Genomic DNA, 16,899 nt, shown 5'->3' with positions numbered 1-16,899 from the left:
TGTTTTTCTGGACATCTGGCTTTCTCATAAGGACAGTTACCAACTCACACAAGCACAGTTTGGTTCTGAGGCCTTTGCCTCAGTTCCTTAGAGCTTTCTCACAAGCCCAGATGCTGACTCAAACAGGCAAGGTCCCATTGCTGGCTCTGACACATATCCAATAATATTACTGCATTTGTTTTAGATTTATAATCCACATATAAGGAGAACATGATTCTAAGAAATAAATCTTTATTGAAGTGAGATTTGCTAGTTTGTCTTTTTTTCTGTTGAAAGAGTAAAATTAGTCATCTTCTTTTTGGCCTTTTTTCTATAAATTAGTGCTGGTTGAGTAAGTAGCACATAAAAATTCTTATCTCCATTAACATTGTACTATCTGAAATTATGGAAAAATGCAAAAACAAGCATTGAGGAATGAATCTGTGATAAGTCCTAAAATATAGAAGAGAGTACATCTCATTACAAATTGTAAAATATTTTATAAATCATAGTACATTTGTATTTGAATGTGATTTAATGGCTTTGGACTTAGGAGTTTTCATTTTTGCTTGTGAACAAAGAAAAGTGTCTTTTTGATTCACACATTAAGAAGAGAATCTTCAAAGAGAAATGCACAGATTTTGTAATTCCCAATGCTATGCCCATCACCCAATTTTTAACTGTGCTTTTCAGCAGTGCTTCCTCTCCTGTTTTATGGCTGATCTAGTAGAATATGTGCCTTACTTTCCATATCATACTTTCATACCTCTTATTTGTTAATGAACTTCTCCTCACAACCATATCCTTGTTTTGTTTACCTGTGAAAAGAAAGTAGTAGTTGTTATCAAGCATCATGATTAAAAATCCTGCATATCAGCACAAGTTTTCCAAGTGTTTGAACTCTTTATTAGTTAATAAATAGTAATGATATGAAATAAATCCCATAATATGATCTTAAGAACTAATCCCATTATTTTTAACCTTGAGTGTCTCACTACCCGCCTGCCATTGGCTATTTTCATAATAATAATATATGCGATATGAAACCTAAGGAAATAAAAAACAGGCTCCTTTGAGTGCTTTCCCACAAGCTCTTGTTCTCCTGACCTAACTGGGGGTGACTGAAGATGCAAAAAGGACAAACGATAGAAGACAGATATGCAGAAATTTAGGGCCAGGTGTGGTGGGTGCTCATATGGAGACACGAAACAGCCTCATTGCTTCTTTTCTTCTCTGTTCTTTAAAACTTTGCTTCTTTTCTACTCTTTAACGTCTTTTTCCTTAGACTTGCACTGTCCCATGTTTACCTTAATCTCTCTTAAAGTCTCAGTCCTTAGACATGCACTGTCCTATGTTCTCTTTAGCTTTTCTTTAGTTTAGCTTTTCTAAAGCCTGTGTATAAAGTTCTCAGTACAGAAAACTGCTCTGGTGGACATACAGAAAGCCAGCAGCAGTGGCAGTGGCAGTCAATCAAAATTCCCCATCAAAAAATCTCGTGTCCTCCTTCAGGAGTCTTATATATCCAGTGGTAAACAAGGAGGTGGAGCAACAGTACTCTGGAAGGGGCATGACATTGTAGCAGGAGAAACTTGTGTTCCTACTGCTCTGAACATAAACAACTTAAGAAAAGCAGCTATGCTGCTGCATTTCCAAAGCTGTTGTGGTTATAAATGTTTTTCTTCCTTGTCTGCGTGTAGGATTCTTTTAAGTTTCCTCTGCAATAGGGGTCACGAATTGGTTTTGTTTGTGCTTATCATAGGTCTTTGTTTCTCCGTTGATTTTTAAATGAGAACACTGTAGAATAGTAATCTTGGTTGGCAATTATTCAGTCTCAGGGTTTAAAATATACAATCTCATGCTTGCCTGAATTTTAGGGTTTCTCCTGAGAGGTCTGATATAATTTTAATTAGTTTGCCTTGTTCTACACATTTTTACTATAAAGTGATTTGGGATCACTTTTTTCTTTTCATGTCTGTTTGGGATTATAAATGGTTTCTGCATAAGGATGGCTATATATTTCCTTAGATTTGAGAAATTTTTGCTATAATTTCATCAAATAGCTTATCTATGCCTTAGTTTATGCCTCAGCTCCTTCTTCTACCTAATGGATTCATTCATAGGTTTGGTCTCCTTATCAAGTCAGGAATTGTTCAAAGTTGTGGTCATAGTTTATTTTTTTTCCTTTAGAACGGCCTCAATATAACAATTCCTTAACCTTGTCTTCAGTCCCTAAAATTTCTTCTGACTGGTCCAGTTTGATGCTCATGATTTCCAGTTTACTCATGTTTCTTTGTTTGAGAAAGGTGAAGTGCTCTTATTTTGTGCAGTGGTGTAGCCTGGAGTCTCTATTTGGATCAGTCTGGCTTTGCATTCATCTTTGTCCTGTCTCCACCTCAAGTGCTTGGATGAAAAGCCTACAGCACCATGCCTGAATTTGAAGCATTTTTTAGAATATTTTTGAGTTTTTCATTTCCGAGATTTCCATTTTTTTTCAAGGACCTTAATTACCTTGCTGAATTTGCCATACAAGTTTCTAAATTTCTTGTCCACGTTTTGAACTGATTTCCTCATTTTATTTATCCATGAGTTTGAATCCCTTTGAGGTCATTAATCAATTTGAAATCTAGACTTTTAAATTCTTTGTCAGCATTTCAACTATATATTACTGGAAAGTCAGCTCAGCTGTCTACCTCAGTCCTTTCATTTATCAAGAGAAGAATTCAGGCAAAATGTGGAAATGTAGTGAAAATGGCAGCAAAGTTTATTAGGCCAGGAGTACACTTTGAATAGAGTGAAATCACATCATCTCTAGAGTGAGAATGAAAATTACAATTATTTTTACATCAGCACAAGTTTTTATTGAGGTGGAAAGGGCTTGGAACATTCCCTCTCTCTTTAGGACCAGTCCTTGAGGCTAAAGTCACTGTTAAGGTCACAAGGCTAGGGCAGATCTACAAATTTTACCATGTACCATCTATTACTGGGTCCATGTCCACCTGACCTCTACGATATGGGTTATAGTCCTGGGTCTATGTTTTGTTAAATAATGATCTATTTTTTTCAGGAAATGATGTTGACCCACCTTAAGGTAAGTGAATCACAAATGTCTTTGATATACTATGACCTTGGTGTGCTGTTTTGTTCTTTCCTTAAGCTCTTAAGAGGTGGAAAGTTTAATTGTAATGTTTTTCTCTCAGAAACCTTATGCATTTTAGTGAAACCAGAGTTTTGGACCCAAGGCTCAAACTCCTGGGATTCCACATGCCAGGTCTGGCTACTCACCTCTCTATACCAAATAAAGAGACATGGTGACCTCATGTCTATGATCCCAGCTAATCATAAGGTAGAGATCTGGAGTATCCTGGTTCAAAACCAGCTTGGAAAAATTGTTCAAATTGTTTGTGGGGCTCCATCTTGAAAATAACCAACACCAAAAAGAGATGATGGAGTCATTCAAGTGATAGAACCCCTTCCTAATAAGCATGAATCCCTGAGTTCAAACACCAGTACTGTCAAAGAGAGAGAGAGAGAGAGAGAAGTGGTGAAGGGCAGAGAAAGGAGATTTATTGTGTGGACTGAGACATGCTAGGGGAAGAGGCAAAGTAAACACATAACCCATCTTCAGCCATCTTTAGGGTACAGACATGAGCTATAGGTTTAAATACAAAAAGAATTGGGGACATGGAGAGATACAAATGCACAAACAGTCCTAGTCACAGGTGTGGTCTGGGTGATCATTATCTCAGTCCTTGTTGTAATCCAGAATCATTGAGAAGTCATTGTAACTGACTACCCTAAGAAGGCTCTACTGTTATGGGTAGTATCCTTCTGTGACCTTGAAAATGTTATCAGTCCTATCTTTCCTGAAATGCAAGATTACAAAGTGACTTCAAAGTGAATGGCTTAGAGCAGAGACAGATACAAAAATGGAGGACAGCTGCCATGCTTTTATCTACTTTTAGTTACTTTATGGGTCCATATAAGGAGTCAGTGTTGTTTAGCAAAAGCAGTTTAAGCACCTCTTACATTTGTTTCTCTTTGCATATCTCCATCACGCATAGCTAACTGCCACCTGACAACATATCTATATTGGAGTTCAGTGTATTGTAAAGTTTTAGAGGATTCATATTGCCTTGCATTGTCGTATTTCTTCTATTACAGGTGATTTGTGCATCTGTTTGGATAGATACCTCATTCAATGTTTATGGGATATTTTTTAGTGGGTATCTGTCTCTTGTAGTCATAATCCCCACTAGCATTCAGAAAATATGAAATAGGCAGCAGTAATAAAAACAATAAAAAACAAACCAGCTATTTAAATGCAAAAACAAACAATTGAAAGCATCAGCTATACCCCAAATAAGGTTTAAAAAAGAAAGCTAGGGTGCTTATAGCATAAGTAAGAAATTATTGAGGCTAAATTTATTAATAATTAAGAAACAGAACTTTGGTATGGGGTCAGGAAGAAAGAAGGGAGAAGGAATGTAAGAAGCAGGAAAAGTATATGGAATGAAGGTAGAAGAAATAATATGTATAACACAATAAAACAGATACAGGAGAAGACAAAACAAACGAAAATGTCTTGCAAAGACAATTGTTATATTATTTCTCTTATTGTGGAAGTTAGGAAAACAAACAAACTAACAAGGTTTTGAATGTAATAGAGGATTAATAGGGAGGTAGAAAGGGAAAAAAAGAGTAAAAGAGGGGATGAATATGATCAAAAAACATTTTTGCATATATGAAGACGCATTATTTAAACCCGTACTTTGTACAATTAATATATGTTAATTGTATAAAAGCCTCTCAACATTTCTTTTTCCTTAGAAAATAAAGAAGTAAAGGCTGCAGATTCCTAAATATAATTGTTACTATCTGTATGGCCTCTGAAGATTCTGGCCAGAAGACTCCTAGACACTTGCATCCCAAGAGAAAAGAATTCAGGCAAGACCCAAAAATCTAGTGAAAGTGATAGTAAGGTTAATTGAAGGTGAAGGGAAGACCCTTCAAGAGAAAGCAATGGACTCGCAGCCAGGTGGCTTCTTGTTTCAAAGGGCTTTATAAACCGAAAGGGTAAACAGAGGGAAAAACCTGGGTGGTCTTTGCAGGATGGGTTCAATTGACAAGATCTCTTCATGCAAAGTGGAGCACTCTTTGCATGTGCTTTTGCTAACTCTGAGGTATTTTAGTTACATGTGAGACATGTGATCAACACTCATGCTTTAAGGACAGGTAATCAGGGGTCAAATTACCTGAGAGGTAATCAAGAATGGAATCCTCCCAAGGCTTCTTTGCTTATTTTAGAGATGGAATCTGAAGAAATATTTGCCAGGGCTGGCCTTGAACCAAAATCCTCCCAATCTCAGTCTCCCAAGTAGGTAAGATTACAGGCATGAGCAACTGGCACCCAGCACACCATTTAGTTAGACTAAGTTAATCATAAGACTGGCAATACTCTTGTCATTTAAAATATCTATTATTTTATGAAAGTTGTTATCGCTCTCTTTGGTTCTTTGCAATTTTATTCAAATTTTAGAATAAATCTATCTATCAATTCCTTTACAATAAATCCTAGATCTTTTTCACTAGGATTGAAATAAATGTGTAAGTCAATTTGGGCAGAATTAACACTTTAATAGTTATGAGTGTGTTAGTTTATTATAATTATATGAGTTTCCATACTCCAGCCTTCTTAGGTTTAGTTTGCTTTTCAGATATGACATTATGCTTTTGCCTGGGTTGGCCTCAGACTGCAGTCCTACTACCTCTAACTCATGAATCTATGGGATTAAAGAGATACAACACTGTGCTCAGCTTGTTTTTTGAGATACACTCATGATAATGTTTTGTCCGGAGTGGTCTCAAGCCATAACCTTCCTATATCTGCCCCTCAAGTAGCTGGGAATACAGGCATAAATCATGATATTAGATCACAGTTTTATTTTAAAGTGTTAAATCTCACCTGAAAGATATTTAAAAGTGTAAAACATATCACACATATCAACTTTTTCCCCATTCTAATCATCTATTTCCCATATTTAAATTTGCAGGCCTTATTTTTCTTCTACTTGAAGTCTTTATTTTGGATTTATCATTGGTAAATATTATAGTGATATATTCTTTCCCCTTTTTTGGTAAAAATAGTTTTGCTTTTACGTTATTTCATTTTCTCTTTTAGAGTAATTTCATCAGGTAAATCATTATAGATGGGCTTTTTTTTTTCCTCTTTCAGCCCTCTAAAGATATGGTTGCATTTGATTCTTCATTAAGTTGTTTCTAAGGAAAGACCTTCATTAATGATTTTTTTTGTTTCTCTTTCATTTTGTATTAGAATAATGAAAGTCAAAATTCCTTGAAATCCTGCCATTTTGATGTATTTAATATTCTCCTGCAAGAACTATAGGTAACCAATATGAATAACAGAAGGTACACTCCCATATATCTCTTTGCATGAAACACATATTCCATACAACTGCATAAACACACACAAGATTATTCATAAGAGGCACAATTTTCCCATGTTTTAGAAGCATTTCATAATCTTCAAGTTATCTGTTTTTGCCTTTCAGTATGTCTACTTTAGAAATAGTTTTATATACTTCAGTTATAGATCTAACACTATTCGGTTTAACAGTGATTACCAACTTATGGCCTATAGGCAAGCTTCAATAGTAAAATTATTTTTTCTCAGACTAAAGATAGGAAGATAATATGCATTATCTTGAAAACTATGTGTTGTGTTGTATCATGCTTCAAACTAACTGGAATTATTTTGTTGGTCAACTGTGGGAAGCAAGGCCATAGCTCTCTCTGTCTTTTTCACAATTTAATTCACCTCGAGTTATGATATTTGATTTGATTTTAAAGTGTAATTTATTAAAAGACCAACTTTTCTACAGTATTCTGTCATCCTACATTTTTCATATTCAAGTATGCCATGACCTGCTTGTACCTACATATTGGACTCTTTATGATGTGACATTGTTTCCTCTACTGTTGAATTTATCATGACTTGAATTTCTGCAGAAGTACAGTTTGTTGTGATGCACACTGTAATATATCTGCCCACTTTACTTTTCTTCAAGGCAACTTTGCTTTGGTGGCTAATTTTTATTCCACAACTTGAGAAATAAGCTTTTTCTCAAACAATTGACAATTCCTGTCAAGTCATATACATATGCATTCACACAGTGTATTCTGTTTCTTTAAGTTTATGGTTCAGAGGGGGAAATTTATATATTTTAAATATAAGTTTTCTAGTATAAGAACGTGTCATAGAAATCCATTTACATATTTGCACTTAAATTTCCTTCAAGTTATTTGATAAGTAGGTTTCCACTCTGTTTGTGTCAGGATTATTATTAAGAAGTGTATAATTACCATCTTAGTCTACATAGTATTTATTATGTGAGGACTGGTTTGCTTGTTTAATATAGAAATGCCCCTTATGCTCTTAAAATAATATCTGGCTCATATTGAGCCCTAAATACTATTTTACCAAATTCAGCATGATTAGTAGATATAAAATATTTAATTCAAAACATGGCTTAATAATGAATGAAAATATTATGACTTTCATAGAATTATGTACATATTCTTACCGAATATAAATGTAAAATTAATATCTTGAGATATACATTTCATTCTCTTCTATATATATATATTAGTAATATATATATAAATATAAAATTGTATGGACATACAATATGTATGCACCAAACTCTTCTGTATTTTAATCAAATAACCTTAGTTTTTGAGTTTATAGTTTTAACCTTTACATGTCATGACCATTCAACTTTGCTTTGTAGTCTCTCCACAGAACTTGCTACAGGTTTTCTTAGCTTTGCTTCCACCATCATAGCTGGTTCTGCAGATTTCATAGGATAAATCAAACTGTACTGTCACAGAAGGGCAGGAAATACATCTTTTATAAGGTAAATAGCAAAAATAACAACTCATTCCAGAACACAATACCAGCCCCTCTCTCAGCTCTCTTTCATTCTGCTGCTCAGTCTCTTACTTCAATAGTCACCCATGAGAGGAAAGGTTGATCTTAAAAATGAGATCTATGCATTTGAGTTAGTGTGCACTCTAATTACACAGAAAACCTCAGCTAATCTCTATAAGTCAATTGTGCATTTATATAATGTGGCTTGTTCTCATAATATCATTTACAATTATGGAAGACTATAGGAATAAAGCAAAGCTTCCTTTTGTCCTAACTACATGTGACAAGTCTCTGTGCAAATACTTTCTCTAATTTCACTTATTGGCCTCATATTTCTCAGTGCCACAATGATATTCTTATCCCTCAAAGTGTAGATAATGAGATTTAATGTTGGGATCAAAGTGGTGTAGACAAGAGACAGTAGTTTCCCCCTTCCTACCTATTGATTTGGTTTGCCTTATAAATAAGTCATGCTCACTGTTACATAGAATAGGAAAACAACTGTCAGGTGAGATGAACATCTGGAGAAGCTTTAGCTCTCCCTCTGGCTGATGGCAATTCAGAATAAGTGCAGGTATTTCTGACATAGGAGACAAATATCAACAGATATGGAAATACAGAAAATACCTTAAGAATGTATACTGCTATCTTATTTACAAAGATGTCAAATATAGCTCAACTACTGGGGAGATGTCACAGATGAAATAATTAATTCTGTTAGACTCACAAAAAGGCAAAGAGAGCATCTGGAATGTTTGTCCAATTACAACTGGAATTTCACTGCTCCAGGAGGCAGCCACCAGCTGTGTGCAGACCCTGTGGCTCATGACTAGAGAGTAGTACAGAGGGTTGCAGACCATCACATAGCAGTCATAGGCCATCATTGCCAGCAGGAAGCATTCTATGCCTCCCTGCATCAGGACAAAACACATTTGTGCAGCACAGGCAAACAAAATATTTCCATTTTGGGTGCAAAGATCCATAAACATACTTGGTAGTTTGACTGTTACAGAGAAGATTTCCAAAGATGAAAATTGCTAAGGAAACATAAATAGGTACCTGAAGAATATGGTCAATTATTATTATTATGGTACACATAAGAATGACAAATATATGAGTGAAAATTTCCCAAAAAGAATCTTGTGGAACTAGGGAATATCATAAAACCCCAAGAGAACAAATTTTATCATTGTAGTGATGTTTGGTTTTTCAGTTTTAAATTTTTCTCCTTCTGCAGGATTATAAATTCAGTACGGTTAATTCATTCATAATTTAAAATAAACTGCTCATCTGTTACCTGGATTAGACACATAGACATATTTATATGAGCTATCAAATTTTTCCTTGCTTTGTTGGATGAATTTTGAAATTTCAAAATGAATTAATATATAGCTAAAGTGTTGTGAGACTTAACTGTAATTTTACCAAGAGTATTGAGAATTGCATGCTTTGATTTTGAATTGAAACTAATATTTCTAATAAAATGCTCAAATAATATAAATTAGTGATAGCATGCTTTCATTGTTATAATTACAGAGAGACATATTTCAAAGTTTTTTAATTATGATATTTACCATCTCACATTACAAAGCATAGCTCTTCCTTATTGCCACCAATATGTGCTCTACCCTATATGAATTAGTGACAGTACAAAGTGTTCTTCTCCTGTTTTCCCTATCTGTACTTTATCTTTCTTATTTAACAGCATGAAAAGAAGTCAAATAGTGAGATTAAAGAAGGATATTTTGGAAGATACTAATGATCAGAAAATAGTCTTTATTTTTGATCATTTAATCTAAATTAAATACTACCCATATATTGCAAACACAATCTTAATCACATTGTTGAGTTTTTTTAATTTTTAATATTAAATAACATCATTAATGTATTGATGTAAATGTTTACGATTTCTCTTCATGTCTATAACTTACCTAACAATGGAAATTTTAAATAATGTTTAGTGTAATCATATCATAAATGTGAAAACATTTGAGATCATTCCAGATCAAGTAAGAAACTAACTGAATATCCCTAAGTGAGCACACTCAATGTCACATGGAACAGAACAACCATCTAGAAATTCTTTACTCAGACATTTTTGACATATAAGGAAATGATGTTGTTGTAAGCCACAAGCTTTGAATTTAATTTTTGTCAGCCAATAAGGAATTGGTGTATGTACTTATATTGTTACAAAATCAAATGTCTTGCCTTTCCTTCCATTTTTCCTCCAGATGTGCACAATTGCCATTTCACATTTTTCTGACTATTCTATCCTCTAAAACGATTGTCTGAATATGTAATTTGAACAAATGAACAAAATAAATTCTTTCAAGTCAGATGGCTAAATTTTTCAAATGAGTTTCAGATATATAAGGAATTAAAAAATCTGCCATTGTTGGTTGTTTTCATAACTTGGCTATTGTGAATTCGCTTCAGAGATTTATGTTGTATTTTAAATAAATTTAAAACAAAATATTTAAAACTTAATCAGACATTTGAAATGTTTCACATTTTTCACTACTTTCTAAATATAAACATTTCCCTCTGATATCATGTTACTTCAGCCAGAAGAATTTTTTGACATTTTCATTGGTAAGTTAGATATTCTAGTAACGGATTCCATAGTTTCCCTTTGCTGAGTCTCTCTGCATCAACATCATCTTTTTTTTTGAATAGCACCATTAATGTATATTTAAAATATATAAATAGGGCTGGGAATGGCTCAAGTGGTAGAGTGCCTGTCTATAAAGCATTAGGCCCTTAGTTCAAACCTTAGTTCAACAACCACCATATATATTTGCATATATATATATGTATAATATAAATAATATATACATATGCATATACATATATGTGTGTCAGCAAGTGTGTCTGTGTGTGAGTCTGTGTGTATATGTGTATATATATAACATGTATATATATATACACATATATATGATAAAAAACACATATATGGAGCTGGGGATGCAGCTCTGTGATAGAGCACTTACTTTGTCTATTTGAAGCCCTTGAATTACTCTCCAGCACTACAAACAACAAAATATTTAAACTTATAAGTGTGCAATTTGATATTTCCCATCTGTATATAAAGGTCAACATCCTGACAATCAAGATAATGTATATGATCATCCCATCCAGACATTTTCTCATATACCTTCCCTTAGTAAAACACAACAACAATGACATTGAAATTGAACTCCTTGTGGCAAAGGACACAATCTCAATTGTTATGTTCTAATATTGAATCTTATATGCTACCATTTTTAGTCTATTTTGGTGAACATTTCCTTAAAAAAGGTATACTGTGCAATTGTGGGGTACTGTACATTAACAACAATATAGTCTTGTATTTTATCCATACTTTAAATATGTAATTTGAACAAATGAACAAAATAAATTCTTTCAAATCAGAAAGCTAAATTTCTCAAATGAGTTTCAGATATGTAAGGAATTTAAAAATCTGCCATTGTTTCCATGAAAACAATTTCCTAAATAGATATTAATGAATTTTAAAAGTCTAAGAATAATATATGACTTTAAAATGATAGATAATATTTGATAGGTGATCATGTTAAAAACTCTTAAAATAGCATATTTTTATGTGTTAAGTATTTCGTTTTCACTATTATATAATTTTGAGGAGTTGTGACTTCTTTCTATGTGTTCTTTAATTGGGTGAGCTCTGACCATAACAGGACATAAGTTATTTATAACAAAGTGTCCTTAAGTTGTTTTGCAAAAAAATCATTGAGAATCCATTCAAGGTTAGCTTGAAACCAGCTTTTCAAGAGTAAGGATGCATAAAGGAAGCCTGTTAATCCAAACAATGGACTCTTTATGCAACAAGCTTGACATATTGACTCAGCACATAATTTCCTCTCAACATAAATATAGGCTCCACAGAGAGGTGTGGTGATCAGCTACACCTGTATAAGACAACCCATAAACTTCCCTTTCTTGGTATCCTATCAACAAGTAGCTTATCCCTTCTTCCTTTAAATTCCCTCTCTACCAGCCAATCAGTGACAGATATGATTTTATTTCCTATCATCTAGATGGTGAAACTTCAATAAAAGCTTTTTTTAAAAAAATCCTGATGCTATGATACTTGCTTTTATGTGTATTGGGGAAATTAACCCTTGTGAATTATCAATAACTCAATGTACAGGATAATAGCCTGGGCTTTTGGCATACTGGTAGAAAGGTCTCCTGTGTTAAAGGAGATAAGTTCCAATGCCCAACGGGGAAGGGAAAACAAAAACAGTATGAGTGCTAGTAGGAATGATTCATTGGATCATTGCTATATATGTGTAATATGAACTTTTTAATAAGTGTGTAATTGTCTTGTATTTGTATATCATATTAATAAAAATATTTTTATTTGAGCATTAAGTTTTTGCTTTTTTATTTAGAAAAACATTGTTATAATCAACATTGCATTATATTAATCATTTTTCTACATGTATTTTCATGCACTAAGATTTTTAATCCTATGTGTTAGTTATCTCATGTGACTCTATAAAATCTAAGTGTCTAGTACTTTATTTTATATTTTTGGTGACACTAGGGTTTGAACTCAGTGCCTTGTTCTTTCTGGGTAGGCATTCTACCACCTGAGCCACTCTGCCTAACTGTTCCATATTATTTTGTAAAAGAGAAATTTATATTACTTCCAAGGAAGGTTTCAATCAAAGTAAGAAAAATGTGATTTCATCTAGGGTATATTTTACATATCACATCATCTTTTTCAGTTATACATCTCAATTACCAAGTTAGAATGATAGGGAAGACTGATCTTAAAACTAGAGCATTGCTAAATGAGTCAACATAATTGTCATAGCTGTAAGGACATAAAGATCTCTTAAAAGAAAATGAAATCAAATAAGGTGTCTATCCACAGATGGATAAAGAAAATGTGGTATGAATGAGATTTTATGACTTGTAGGAAAATGGATGGAACTGGAAATCATCACATTAACTAAAATAAGCCTATTGAACAAAGACAGATATCACATGCTTTCTTTCATGTGTCATCTAGGGGGAAAATGAAATAATAGTGAATGGAGGGGTAGCAGGGATATGCATAGAGATGGGGTACTAGGGGAAGAGGACATAATATACATGAATGGAAGTATCATAATGTAAACCCTTACTTTGTTCAGTTAACATACACTAATACCAATTAAATGTGTTTCATGAGTCTCACAAGGCTACTATTTTGTGAAATAATTTTCTCAAAGCCTCAGTAACATCCTCGTTCCTCAGACCATATATCATAGGATTGAACATTGGAGTCAAAACGGTGTAGAAAAGAGAGAGCAATTTGTCTGTTTCCTCATACTGATTGGATTTGGGTTTTAAATAGGTGATACTGGCTGATCCATAGAATAAAAATACAACTATAAGGTGGGAAGAGCAAGTAGAAAAGGCTTTGGATCTTCCTATGTTGGATGGCAATTTGAGGTTAGTTGAGATAATTCTGCTGTAGGACCCAAGGATCAACATAAAGGGAACAGTAACAAGTAATGCAGCAAATATATACACCACCATCTCATTCACAAATATGTCCCCACAAGCCAGTTTGAGCATTGGGGGAATGTCACAGAAGAAGTGGTTGATTTGGTGAGATTCACAGAATGGCAGTGAGAAAATCTGATATGTCTGCCCTATCTCCACTGGAATTCCAATGAGCCAAGAACCAGTTACCAGTTGCACACAGGCTTTGTGGCTCATGACAAGAGGATAGAACAGAGGGTTACAGATGGCCACATAGCGGTCATAGGCCATCACTGCCAAGAGGAGGCACTCTGTGGCCTCCCAGCATAAGAACAAAGCACATTTGTGTAGCACAGATAAAAAAAGAAATATTTCCTGTCTGAGTCCAAAGATCCATGAGCATTCTAGGAAGAGTGACAGACATGTAACAGATCTCTAGGAAGGAAAAATTGCTGATAAAGAAATACATGGGTGACTGAAGTATGGGCCCTACTCTTGTTACTAGAATGATGATGCCATTCCCCAACAGGATAATCATATAGATGACCAAGAATGTTCCAAAGAGAAACCAGTGAAGTTTAGGAATATCAGAAAATCCCAATAGAAAAAATTTCATAATTATAGTGAGATTTGTGTCTGTAGTTTTTAAATTGTTTTCCCCTTGTGTTTTTACATTTGTTAGCTGCATTTCTGTGTTTGATTATTGGATTAAGACATGAGTTTTGATATGATTTCTCACTATCTCTGACATTTCTATTCTCTGATTCTGAAGAAGTTTGATGTGTCACAAGAAGCAATGATCTCATCTGTAGAAAAAAAAATTCAATGAAGTAAATTTTTAAACAATGGATTGATAATGGTAGATTTGCATTCAAATTTTACCAATGAGAGCTATATAGTTATATATAACTATTTACTTTCAATATCAGAAGGAATAGTAAAGATGAGCTACTTGTCCAGTCAAATATAGAATCATTTTTCAGTCTCCCTTCCTTCATTTTTTTAACCCAAGGATTTGCATGTAAAAGCTACCTTTTGAGTAACACTACTATCTGTGATAAAATTTTTCTCTTCTTTGAAAGTTCAAATATTTAATTGAAGTCTTTTCTTTCTGTTTTACTTTTAATTATTATTTTCTCCATTCTTGGAATGCATAGCATTGAAGCCAGTCCACTTTTTTTTTCTTTACAAATTCTCCTACCACCATTTTCTATACTGTTAGTTATACTAATAATTATACTATTAGTTTATTACCTCAAGACACATAAACCATTTAGTTCAACAAATTTGATTTTAAATTTCATAAGTATATTTACATTTATCTACTTATTAGTGCTAGAATCCAAGATGCATCATCTAACCAACTCCAAACATACTCTAACTGCTTTCTCCAAATTCCTTTGTGACAAAACAGATCCTGGTTAAAGTCAAGTTTTCCTTTTACCTAACATGAGCTGAGGCATCAGCAAAAAACACATTCAAGAAAAACATAATCTCTTTAGTCACATTTAAATTTTGACCAAAAAGAACAACAAAACTATTTAGTTCTATGTAAAGATCCTACCAACTTCCTTAATTTGTTTGTTCACTTCATTCCAACATATTTTTTTAAAAATTCAGCTTGTAAGGCCTGTTCTCAAATATTCAAGGTCATACATTCCTTACAATCTATGTACTCATTAACTGATTGTTCAATCTTATTTTGATCAATGGTCAGAAAATGTTGGCACAAGTTTCAATATCCTCTTATAAACCAATCATCTTTTTACCTTTCCCTCAATGTGGTTTGTCCTCTTGGTTCATTCAGAAGTTTCCCATTGAAGTTGTCTACAAAGGAGTCATACCCACTCATTCTACAACAATCCTTCTCTTTCCAGGAAAACCTCCATGAACTCTATCACCAAATTCTGAATGCTGCTAAGTATACTTTTAGGGTGGGTATAGCTGGATTGAAGTAGGAATTAATTCATAATATTTGCTTATTTCTAAGGCCAAATATCAAGGTCCCTAGGACTTATGGAAACCTGAACTGGCTGAAGTACACCTGCTACTGCTCTCAAACTTACAAAATGTATTGTTTTTCCTCATATTTACCCCCTACACATTAGTTTATCTACCATCTCATTTCCAGGATTATTCCAATAGCCTTGCCTGACTACAATTCATCCTACACAGAAAAAGCTGGTATGTCTATGGTCACACTATCCTGAATGTGCCTGATTTCAGAAGCTAAGCAGGATTGAGTTTGGTTAGTACTTGGATGGGAGAAAAAGCTGGTGAATTTTTAAAATAAGTAAATCTCATCATTTTAATTCTACCATTTATTGTAAGGCTACATTAGTGCCAATGGATAGCTCCTTTCTTAATGTTTCTGATGTTTCATTTCAAAACTAACCTGTGATTTTTTTCATTACTTTCACTATAAGTGAAGAAATTGAGCTACAAACAATTTGTATAGTTTTTCTAGAATTACTCATAATCTGTGTTCCAACTTTATACCATTGCTTTTGTCCATTTCCCTTGATTTGAAATATTATAAAACAATTTTCATACACCTCATTTTTATTTTTGAGATAATGGTTCTTTTGAGAAAGTATGACTATTCTGTAAGATCTCAACTCCTATCATTAAGAGTTATACACTATGCTCTTATATTTTTGTATTAAGATTATTTTCTTATAATTCTGAAAATCAAGCACTATCTAGTCAAATAGGTATTTATTTTAATTTTTTTAAAAGAAGCAATTTTGAACATTGCTCGTTCCTTTCAAGTCTGAAATATTTTTTTCTTTCTTTCTGTAAAAACAAGAGAATGACATACTTCTTGTTTGTTCTGTACATTTTATTCAGAATTTCCTTTACTTCTCAGAAAGTAAAAGTCTCAATCATGCCACGAAGAAATACTGGGATGAGAAAGAAGATCCATGAGCAAGAAGTTGGTATATGCTTTTCACACACCCACAATAAGTGAATTTACTTACTTGATTCATACCCAAACATCCTTGTCATCACTTAGGAAAATAATATGTATATTAAAACCTAAGAATGTGCAAAAAAGTGCATCAGTATTGTACATATTATCTGGGACAAAATTCATCAATGGTTCTTACAGTAAACTAAAAATTCCATCTTGATTAACTAGCAGGTCATCCACCTTCCACGAATCTTATTCCAGTCAGTTTTGACCATGACAGAAAATCTTCCCTTTAAATACTAATAGCTTCACTAACCTATCCTCTGGATGAGATCTTTCCATGTATCTTTTCTACATAGTATTAGACTTTCCATATATCTTTTCTACATAATATTCCCTGACATATTTTTGACATTATTTTCCATGACTCATTCTATATAGGATATAATACAAGTCTTCACTCTAGTATTTCACATACAATTGTGAATTGGATATAACAAGTCACAACTTACTAACAACTTATTAAACTTGTTTATTTTCCATGAAGTCAGGGAGGATG

At 33.4% G+C, this 16,899-nt stretch overlaps 1 pseudogene; it reads right to left on the bottom strand.

Annotated features, from left to right (window-relative positions):
- Window positions 1–13,132: 13,132 nt before the first annotated feature.
- LOC109676786 (olfactory receptor 10AG1-like) lies at window positions 13,133–14,114 on the bottom strand (annotated as a pseudogene).
- Window positions 14,115–16,899: the final 2,785 nt, after the last annotated feature.

This window comes from Castor canadensis, chromosome 1 (assembly GCF_047511655.1).
Source record: "Castor canadensis chromosome 1, mCasCan1.hap1v2, whole genome shotgun sequence".
Taxonomy (NCBI): Eukaryota; Metazoa; Chordata; class Mammalia; order Rodentia; family Castoridae; genus Castor; species Castor canadensis.
Note: the sequence above shows the minus strand (reverse complement) of the source record. Positions and strands in the feature narration are given on the sequence as shown.